General features: G+C 43.9%; 1 long non-coding RNA gene across 1 annotated transcript; it reads right to left on the bottom strand.

Moving 5' to 3' along the window:
- Positions 1-1,334: 1,334 nt before the first annotated feature.
- Positions 1,335-8,891, bottom strand: LOC309528717. The gene is made up of 3 exons (XR_014217884.1): positions 8,727-8,891; positions 3,852-3,974; positions 1,335-1,640 (listed from the first exon to the last, which is right to left on the bottom strand). It is a non-coding gene; the product is annotated as an uncharacterized lncRNA (long non-coding RNA).
- Positions 8,892-11,301: the final 2,410 nt, after the last annotated feature.

The following is an 11,301-nucleotide window of genomic DNA, read 5'->3' as shown; positions in this document are numbered from 1 at the left end:
GTGGTGCCTCGGGTTACATACACTTCAGGTTACATATGCTTCAGGTTACAGACTCCGCTAACCTAGAAATAGTACCTCGGGTTAAGAACTTTGCTTCAGGATGAGAACAGAAATCGTGCTCCGGCGGCGCGGCAGCAGCAGGAGGCCCCATTAGCTAAAGTGGTGCTTCAGGTTAAGAACAGTTTCAGGTTAAGAACGGACCTCCGGAACGAATTAAGTACTTAACCCGAGGCACCACTGTAATCGCAAGCAAGGGAAAACACACAGTAGTTGGGAGAGTTGATTAATATCTCCTTTTATTAATTTGACTCCTGAATGTCAAGTGTACTGCTTGTCACAGTGAAGAAGAAGAAGAAGAAGAAGAAGAAGAAGAAGAAGAAGAAGAAGAAGAAGAAGAAGAAACATTAGGAAGAACTTCCTGACAGTAAGAGCTGTTCGACAGTGGAATTTGCTGCCAAGGAGTGTGGTGGAGTCTCCTACTTTGGAGGTCTTTAAGCAGAGGCTTGACAACCATATGTCAGGAGTGCTCTGATGGTGTTTCCTGCTTGGCAGGGGGTTGGACTCGATGGCCCTTGTGGTCTCTTCCAACTCTATGATTCTATGATTCTATGATTCTAAGAAGAAGAAGAAGTAGTTTGGATTTGATATCCCACCTTATCACTACCCGAAGGAGTTTCAAAGCGGCTAACATTCTCCTTTCCCTTCCTCCTCCACAACAAACACTCTGTGAGGTGAGTGAGGCTGAGAGACTTCAGAGAAGTGTGACTAGCCCAAGGTCACCCAGCAGCTGCATGTGGAGGAGCGGGGAAGTGAACCCAGTTCACCAGATTACGAGTCTACCGCTCTTAACCACTACACCACGCTGGCTCTCTCTAAAGCAGAGGTTGGGTGGCCATCTGTCGTGAATGCTCTAGTTGAGATTCCCGCATTGCAGGGGGTCGGACTAGATAACCCTAAGGGTCCCTTCCAACTCTATGATTTTATGAAATATCTAAAGGGCTGCCACATGGAAGAGGGAGCAAGCTTGTTTAATCCAGTTCAAGAGAACAGGACCCGAACCAATGTATTCAAAACACAAAAGGGGGGTTCCAACTAATCATCTGGAAGAACTTTCTGACAACAAGAACTGTTCAACCATGGAACGGTCTCCCTCAGGAGATGGTGGGCTCTCCTTCCTTGGAGATTTTTGAGCAGAGGTTGGATGACCATCTGTCATGGATGCTTTAGCTGAGATTCCTGCATTGCAGGGTGTGGGATAGATGATGTCTGGGATCCCTTGCAACTCTACATTTCTGTGATTCTGTGCCTTTCTTATGCCTGAATTTGTATTCATCATTGTTTTTATTTTAAAGTAGGATTTCTAATCTGTGTTTTAATCGGTGTTAGAGCTGATCCGTTAGTCATGCTGATTTATCCTTGTGTATCGCAAGCAGACATTCTTCACTGGCAATTAAAAAATAATAATCAGAGATAAAAGAGGAGGGGACATTGACACTTGATACTGTCACTTCAGCTTCAATTTTTTTTGCAACATTTCATGTCATCCCCGTCACATTTTGCTGATATAACAGAAAGGCAGGTGTCATCAGGTGGATTCATGCAGATGCCCCCCAGATCTTCACATTTTAACACTGATGGTACTGCAGAAAAGAAACAAATAGCATTATTATTATTATTATTATTATTATTATTATTATTATTATTATTTCCAAAGAGTGAATAAGGAGGACACCAATTACATTCAGGTAGACTCTAAGCCTTTGGACTGAAGACAATTGTCCTATAGCTAGGATGCACTCATTCTGTAAAGAGCTTCAGGGGGTGGAATAGATGAGCTCTGACGTGTCTCCTGACTCTAGGATTCTGAATATAGCTTGACAATGCATGCTGGGCTCCATATACAGCCTTGATATTCCCTCGTCTGAGAATCCTGATCACTTGCAGTGAGGACAGGATTAATAATACAGACAATTCCCCACTCGCATGCGTTCAACTTGTGTGTGGCTGTGTAGCACACATACACATAGCACCGGGAAATATAATAATAATAATAATAATAATAATAATAATAATAATAATAATAATTTATTGATATGCCACCCATCTGACTGGGTTTTCCCCAGCTACTCTGGGTGGCTTCCAGCAAATTTAAACATCAAACATTGAAAACTTCCCTGTACAGGGCTGCCTCCAGATGTTGTCCATAAGTCAGTTGTCTATTTCCTTGACATCTGACAGGAGGGTGTTCCACAGGGCAGGTGTGACTACCATGAAGAACCTAGGTGTGTTTCAATTCAGGAATGAAATTCAAACCCAGAAATGGCCAGAGAGAGCCAGAGAGCGTTTGTAGCTCATGAGGAGCCCGAAAGGGATGTCAGTGAGGCTCCCAGAGCTTTAATCCTAGTTGGGGATATTTTTGGATACAATATGTATGGTATGGATTGGGAAGAGAGTGGTATAGGGATGCATAAAGAGTGTTTAGAGGGTCTTCCTCACTTTACGGATTTTCACTTATGCACGCAGGGGCAGAATGTAGCCTCCGTGTAAGTGAAGAGTTGCCTGCAGCAACAACAACAGCAACAACTTGTTTAGTCAGGTACTTAGGAATAACAAGAACATCTAAGATGAATATGCACAACTTGCATACGTGACATATAGAATAAGAGAACAAGAAGAACTTATGTTTAAAGAAGATTGGAAAGTGTTTGTTGAGTACAGTGGTACCTTGTTTACGAATATGTAGTTCGGCTTCCATTCATAGACCGAGTACTACGAATGGAAGCCAAACAGTGGAAGGGCACCAGCGGTGGGAGGCCTCATTATAGGGAAAGTGCACCTCAGTTTAAGAATGGTTTTGTTTAAGAACGGACTTCCGGAATGGATTAAGTTCATAAACCGAGGTACCATTGGCTCCCAGTATGTTTCTGAGCTCAATTCAAAGTGTTGGTGCTGACCTTTAAAGCCCTAAACATCCTTGGCCCAGTATACCTGAAGGAGCATCTCCACCCCCATTGTTCAGCCTGGACACTGAGGTCCAGCTCCGAGGGCCTTCTGGTGGTTTCCTCATTGAAAGAAGTGAGGTTACAGGGAACCAGACAGAGGGCCTTCTTGGTAGTGGTGCCCACCCTGTGGAACGCCCTCCCATCAGATGTCAAAGAAATTAACAACTATCCTATTTTTAAAAGACATCTGAAGGCAGCCCTGATTTGGGAAGTTTTTAACATTTAATGCTGTATTGTTTTTAACACTCAATTGGGAGCCGCCCAGAGTGGCTGGGGAAACTCAGCCAGATGGGCGGGGTATAAATAAATTATTATTATTATTATTATTATTATTATTATTATTATTATTATTATTATTATTATTAATTTATTTACAACTATATATAGAAAATAACTGTGTACAGCTGAAAACGCTGGCAGCATTAAGATAAATTCAACAGTGTATATAGGTTTTGATGGATGTAATAATGGAATGCTGAATGGTTTAGTTTCTGTAAAATATGCAGGGATTATGTAAAATGAACCATGGAAAGAGAAGAAGGGAAGTTACTGATATCTTAAGGATGTAAAAATGAGTACTTTAAATTGCAAAACAGAAAATTATATATATTGTTGTTATTCTATCTATCATCTATCTATCTATATCTATCTATCTATCTATCTATCTATCTATCTATCTATCTATCTATCTCTATCTATCTATCTATCTATCTATCTATCATCTATCTATCTATCTATGTCTGTCTGTCTATCTATCTATCTATCTATCTATCTATCTATCTATCTATCTATCTATCTATATGGAATAACAACCAAGCACCCATCTTTGCAGAACTGCACATGACTTACATTTGCAGCATGTCTCATTAGCATGAGAGCATGGTAATGGAAGGGCGTCATCATCATCACAGTCTTTGTCTGATGAAGGTTGGCAGTAGCCCCTCCGGTCTCCACACTTCTCCTCAGGCGGCACTGTACAAAAAGGGGGGGGACAAATAAGACTTCCATTAGCTGGGAGACAACTTGGCCTAGCCCTTACCCCACCACCACCACTACCACACACACACCCTAAAAGGTAGTTTGATGTACATCAAGGAGTGTAGGAGCCAACTCCCCTGCCCTGGCCAAATCTGGGTTGCCAGGTCTCCCATTTGGCTCATGGGGCCATTTTTGCAACACCACACCCACCTTCCCCACACATGATGTCGCAGTTGCCCATCCCTGGAGAAAGAAGGATCGGCTCATCTGCTGATAGTAGAATAGAATCAAAGAATCGTAGAGCTGGAAGGAACCACGAGGGTCAACCTTTCGAAGGAACCTTTTGCCCGACATGGGGCTTGTATCCTCAACTCTGAGCTGCAGGGGGAAGTTCCATCCTATTTGTGCTTTTAGTGCAAAGCCTTTCCTGATCAGGAGAGGGTTTGCATTAAAATCAAATTTCCCTCTCCATTTTATAGCAGGGGTCTCAATTGTCCTTGCTGGCCAACAAATGATGGGCAATGTGGGAGAGTCTTTCAGTTTCCATTGAAACCACTGTTGAAATTCGGAGGGGGGGGTCTCCATCATACCAATGGCTTCAATGGTGGAAATTGCTCTCCCCAACCCCCTTGCAGGAAGGTGAGTGCCCATTTACAGTAGTACCTCAGGTTAAGTACTTAATTCGTTCCGGAGGTCCGTTCTTAACCTGAAACTGTTCTTAACCTGAAGCACCACTTTAGCTAATGGGGCCTCCTACTGCTGCCGCACCGCCGGAGCCCGATTTCTGTTCTAATCCTGAAGCAAAGTTCTTAACCTGAAGCACTATTTCTGGGTTAGCGGAGTGTGTAACCTGAAGCATATGTAACCTGAAGCATATGTAACCCGAGGTACCACTGTATATCCTATTAGAGAACCATATTAAGCTCTCCCACCCATCAGCTGATGGGCTGAAGAAGCAAGCCTGCTTTCTGTTGTGGGGAGGCCTTGCTACCTGCAAGCAACAGCTGGATAGCTCAGTTGGCTACAGCATGGTGCTGATAATGCCAAGGCTGGTGGTTCGATCCCCGTAAGGGACAGCTGCATATTCCTGCATTGCAGAGGGCTTGGGCTAGATGAACTTCTGGGTCCCTCCTATCTCTATGAAGTTTTGACTTCAGCTCGACACACCTGCCAAATTTGGCCCGCAAGGCCAAAACTCAACAGAATCTGGCCCACAGAACCAAAAATGTGCCCCCCCTCCCCGTTCCAGCATCATGCCTAACTAGAATAATGCACCAAAGAAAGTCTCCTCTGTTGCAAAACAGAACACTCTGAACAACAATAAGCTACACATCAGCTAATAATACTGACAATATTTTTTCTATAACACTATACTGTTTCAAATCTGGAAGGACACATCCTGAAGCTGAGGCTCCAATACTGAGGCCACCTCATGAGAAGAGAAGGCTCCCTGGAAAAGACCCTGATGTTGGGAAAGATGGAGGGCACAAGGAGAAGGGGATGACAGAGGACAAGATGGTTGGACAGTGTTCTCGAAGCTACTAACATGGGTTTGACCAAACTGCGGGAGGCAGTGGAAGACAGGAGTACCTGGCATGCTCTGGTCCATGGGGTCACGAAGAGTCGGACACGACTAAACAACTAAACAACAGCAATTGTTTCAAAATTCATAAACAGAAGACATATAATATGTGCATGTAGTCACAAACTAATAAGAATCAAATAAATGTTCCATGAACAGTTCTTCCAGGATAATGAACTGTTTCAATGATAAATCTTCATCAGCAAATTAAGAGTACCCAAAGGTACTTCACATGGCCATAGATCAGCTATTACTAGAAAGTGTAGTATCCTGGAAGAACTGTACTGTCTACTGCTGTTCTCGGAGCACCCTATTTTGACGTTTGGAGCACCCATCATCTGACGTTTGTAGGATATCGACTGTGGCAAGCCATTCTGCCTCCATTTCAGTGATCTTTGACAGTGACTTGCCACTCCTACCATTCCTGTTCATGGAACATTTATTTGATTCGTATTAGTTTGTGACTCCATGCACATGTTATATGTCTTCTGTTTATGAATTTTGAAGCAGAAGAAGAAGAGTTTGGATTTGATATCCCGCTTTATCACTACCCGAAGGAGTCTCAAAGCGGCTAACATTCTCCTTTCCCTTCCTCCCCACAACAAACACTCTGTGAGGTGACAGTTACAGATAGGTAGCCGTGTTGGTCTGCCGTATCTGAAGAAGTGTGCATGCACATGAAAGCTCATACCAAGAACTAACTTAGTTGGTCTTTAAGGTGCTACTGGAAGGAATTTTTTTATTTTGTCTGTGAGGTGAGTGAGGCTGAGAGACTTCAAAGAAGTGTGACTGGCCCAAGGTCACCCAGCAGCTGCATGTGGAGGAGCGGAGACGCGAACCCGGTTCCCCAGATTACGAGTCTACTGCTCTTAACCACTACACCACACTGGCTCTCAGTATAGAAACAGTATAGTGTTATAAAAATAAATTCAGTATACAGTGGTATCTCCGGTTACAAACGGGATCCGTTCCGGAGGCCCGGCCGTATCCTGAAAACTTCATAACCGGAGGCGTCCTTCTGTGCATGCACAAGATGTACAGAGCGCTTCTGCACATGTAAGTACAGCGAAACCTGGAAGTATACACTTCCGGGTTTGCTGCGGCCGTAACCTGAAGATTCCGTAACCTGGAGGTTACACAACACGAGGTACCATTGTATTATTAGCCGTCGTGTTGCTTGTTGTTCAGAGTACCTAGAATAATGGCCAGCTAAGTGGGGTGTGTGTGTGTGTGTGTGTTTCGTAATGATGAAGCTTCCTGCAATAGTAGACTAAGCAGCTGTGGTTCCACAGAGGACAGGGGGCAACAGGCATCACCTTGCACTTTGCCTCAGGAAGCAAGATGCTTTGGGCTGACCCTAGCTAGTGCCTAGGACCACAGCTTCAGGCACATGGGAAACATGGCAAGCTGGCTAATACTGAGTGAGACCACTGGTCCGCCTAACAGTATTGTCTACAGTGAATGGCAGCAATTCCCAGGGTTTCAAATGGAGTTTTCCCCTAACTCTATTAGGAGATGCTAGGGATCAAACCTGGGACTTTCTGCATGAAAAAGCAGGTGCTTTTTGTCTCCAATTAAAAGGTAAAGGTAAAGGTACCCCTGCCCGAACGGGCCAATCTTGACAGGCTCTGGGATTTGTGCGCCCATCTCACATCTATTGGCCGGGGGCCAGCGCTGTCCGGAGACACTTCCGGGTCACGTGGCCAGCGTGACAAAGCTGCATCTGGCGAGCCAGCGCAGCACACGGAACGCCGTTTACCTTCCCGCTGGTAAGCGGTACCTATTTATCTACTTGCACCCGGGGGTGCTTTCGAACTGCTAGGTTGGCAGGCGCTGGGACCGAACGACGGGAGCGCACCCCGCCGCGGGGATTCGAACTGCCGACCTTTCGATCGGCAAGCCCTAGGCGCTGAGGCTTTAACCCACAGCGCCACCTTATTTTTTGGCAATTCTTACTATTAATTTCCTTGATTAGTTAAACAAAAGTGCAAGCATAGAAAAGAAAAGAAAGATAACAACAAAGGATCAACAATCTAAACCATAAGGAGTCACAGCCTGGAAGGATTAGAATGATGTGGTGCAAATCAAAAGGAATACTGAAGTATTACATTATGCAAAGATTCCCTTTACAAATAATAAATATTATCAGTGCTTTTTTCTGGGGGGATGCAGGGGTACACATATCCCTAAATATTTTGTGAATCTTTGTACTTCCGTCCATTTACTGCATTTTTTCCCCCAATTTGAACTACAAAAAGGTGATTTTCTTGAGTCAAAATGAGAGTACCTCTAAACATTTCTTTAGTAATAGTGATAGTAATAATAAAAAAATTCCTTCCAGTAGCACCTTAAAGACCAACTAAGTTAGTTCTTGGTATGAGCTTTCATGTGCATGCACACTTCTTCAGATACACTGAAACAGAAGTTGCCAGATCCTTCTATATAGTGAGAAGGTGGGGAGGGGTATTACTCAGAAGGGTGGTGGGAATGGGAGATTGGCAGATAGCTGAGATGAGCCTGTTGACGACCCTAAACGACTGCAATAGGTCTTACAGGAAAAGACAAGGGGTGAGAAGGTGAAAAATGGCTTAATCATGTATAATCATGGTTTTAAGTTTGGTAATAAGTTGCAATTCAACAACTTCTCTTTCCAGTCTATTTCTGAAATTCCTTTGTAGTAAAACAGCTACTTTGAGATCTTGTATAGAATGTAAAAAAGCACTGAATATTATTATTATTCCCCACCTGTGTGCCCCACAGCTGTTGAGAATGAAGGCTTAAATGAGCCAGACGTTTGCATATACTGGTAGCACTGAGCAACTATTTGCCCCAAAATTTGTGTAAGAAATGAAATCATGCCATATATCATGAACTACCCTGAGATCTTTGGATGAAAGGTGGCATATAAATCTAATCAATCAATCAATCAATCAATCAAAAGGTCATTCGAGCTCTGCCCTTTCAATATTTTTGATTTATGAGATATATTTTTAAGAAGGGCACTTTGCCAAACCCTCAAATACCAGCCATCCAAATTACTGAGATTAAAGGTCTTCCAAGACTTGCCTATACATTCCCAGGCTGCTGTTGAGAGATGAGAAATTCAGATCCCTCCATTTGGACTCGCCTCCCTCCCTATCCCTCCACCTGAGCTTTCCTCTTACCAGCAGATGTGTGAAAGAGGAGAGCAACCAAAGCAAAGAGCAGGTAAGGAAGTCCCATGGCTGAAGTTTTCTCTGAACACTCAAGGTTGCTGGAAGGAAGCCTCTCCACAGCCGACCCGGATCAAAATCTGGATAAGATCAGGATGTTTCCCTCTATTTATATAGATGTGGTGCACATGCAAATTGTGTAGCCAGGCATTTATATTGTGTCATGAGACAATCAGAAAGGACCTGAGTCAGTTTGGCAGTAAATTAGTAATGATCTATATCTGGAAGAACTAAGGCAAAAAATAATGATGATAACCCACAAAAAAATCTGTTCAGATGGGTGCAAATCAAAGCAAGCATGGATAGTGCTATGCAGTGTAGCTTGACTCAGAAGTAGAGCTGAGAAAGATATTTGGTTTGTTTCGCATTTGGCACACATCACTTGGCTGGGGAAATTGCATTGAAAATTCAGAGAAGTGCAAATTTCAAAGGATGGCTGTGTTTTGCTTCCTTTGTAGTTTTAGAAAGTATGAATTAGAGAAGTTTCCTTATAGATTTTGAATTGAAATTCTCCACCCCATGGCAGGGCCACAATACAGTGGCACCTCAGCTTACAAACACCTCGCGTTACAAACACTTCAGGTTAGAGACTCAGCTGACCCGGAAGTAGTACCTTGGGTTAAGAACTTTACCTCCGGATGAGAACAGAAATCGTGCGCCGGCAGCGCAGCAGCAGCGGAAAGCCCCATTAGCTAAAGTGGTGCCTCAGGTTAAGAATGGTTTCAGGTTAAGAACGGATCTCCAGAACAAATTAAGTACGTAACCAGGGGTACCACTGTATCTCGAATGGCCTAGTAGCTGAACAAATCGGCTCCTGGACGCTGCAAACCCAGAAGCAGGTGTTCCGGTTTGCAAATGTTTTTCGGAAGCCGAACTTCTGACATTGCTTCCGTGGCTTCCAATTGCATGTAGGAAGGTCCTGCAGCTAATCGGAGGCTGCACCTTGGTTTTTGAACGGTTCATGAAGTCGAATGGGCTCCTGAAACAGATTAAGTTCAAGATCTAAGGTACGAGGAATGGTTGAGTTGGGTATGTTCAGCCTGCAGAAGAAAAGACAGAGAGGTGAGAGGGTGCCTGAAGTCCCCTTGGGAAGAGGTGGTGGTTCTGTGATAGAGGAGAAACTTCTTTGTCTGCAGAAATTTTCAAGTTCAGTGGATGTTTGGCTGAAGGAAGCTTATTGGTATCGCTAAGAGAGTGTCTCCATTGAGATCTCCCATTTATTTAAATTTTAAGGACAGCCTTTCCCACCCTGGCACCCTCCAGACCAAGGGAATGGAACAATGTCCCTATGAAGAAAAGTTGCAGTGTTTGGGATGTTTTAGTTTATTATCTAGAACAGGCATAGGCAAGCTCAGCCCTCCAGATGTTTTGGGACTTTGCTTCAGGGTGAGAACAAAAATCGTGCGGCAGTGGTGTGGCGGCAGCGGGAGACCCCATTAGCTAAAGTGGTACCTCAGGTTAAGAACGGTTTCAGGTTAAGAATGGACCTCCGGAACGGATTAAGTTTGTAACCAGAGGTACCACTGTACAGTGGTACCTTGGATTACATACGCTTCAGGTTACATACGCTTAAGGTTACAGACTCCGCTAACCCAGAAATAGTACCTCGGGTTAAGAACTTTGCTTCAGGATGAGAACAGAAATTGTGCTCTGGCAGCGCAGCGGCAGCAGGAGGCCCCATTAGCTAAAGTGGTGCTTCAGGTTAAGAACAGTTTCAGGTTAAGAAAGGACCTAAGGACCTCCGGAACAAATTAAGTACGTAACCAGAGGTACCACTGTATATCTAAAAAAACAAACCACACTAGTATATGTCCTAACAAACAAAATGGGGACTAGAGTGTTCAACTAGATTCTGCAACAGCAGGGTTCAAATCCTCACTCAGCCATGAAACTCACTGGGTGACCTCAGGTCAGTCAGTCACTTTCTCTCAGCCTAACTTACCTCACAGGGTTGTTGTGAGGTTGAAGTGGGGATGAGATCTATCTAATGGCACCAAAGAGAAAACTGGACTGCTTGCATATTGAATAACAGGTGATTTATTATGTTTTGCTCAGGCTTTCCTAGACCCAGAAAATTGGTCCCTGTTTGATACATTGATTTAAAAACAAAAACAAAAGCCAGCCGCAATGGCTAGGCTCTTTCTCTGTGGTCAGATGTAGTCAAGCTTCTGGTTTCCAGTTGTTGGAAATTACAGGAGAGGAGAGTTCTCTTACTCTCAGATCCTGCATACAGTTTTCGTATTGGCACCTGGTTGGCTACTGGGAAAGCAGGATTCTAGACCGGATGGGCATTGTTCTGATCTAACAGGGTCTTCTTATCTGGTACTCAGAGTAATCAATCCACAACTTAGGATCTCTGGTCTCAGTTTAGGACGTAACACTAGCAAAACAGACTGGTAGGTATCTGTTCCTTGTTCAGCTTTTTTGGGGAGTGGGGTAACAGATACAGAATTTAAGGGGCAGGGACTGAGGAATAAGCATGTGGTTATGGAAGTTCCAAGTGTCACACCCTGTTGGATCTGGGGTC

This window comes from Podarcis vaucheri, assembly GCF_965113315.1.
Source record: "Podarcis vaucheri genome assembly, chromosome: 3".
Classification (NCBI taxonomy): domain Eukaryota; kingdom Metazoa; phylum Chordata; class Lepidosauria; order Squamata; family Lacertidae; genus Podarcis; species Podarcis vaucheri.
This window is presented reverse-complemented; position numbering and strand designations above follow the sequence as displayed.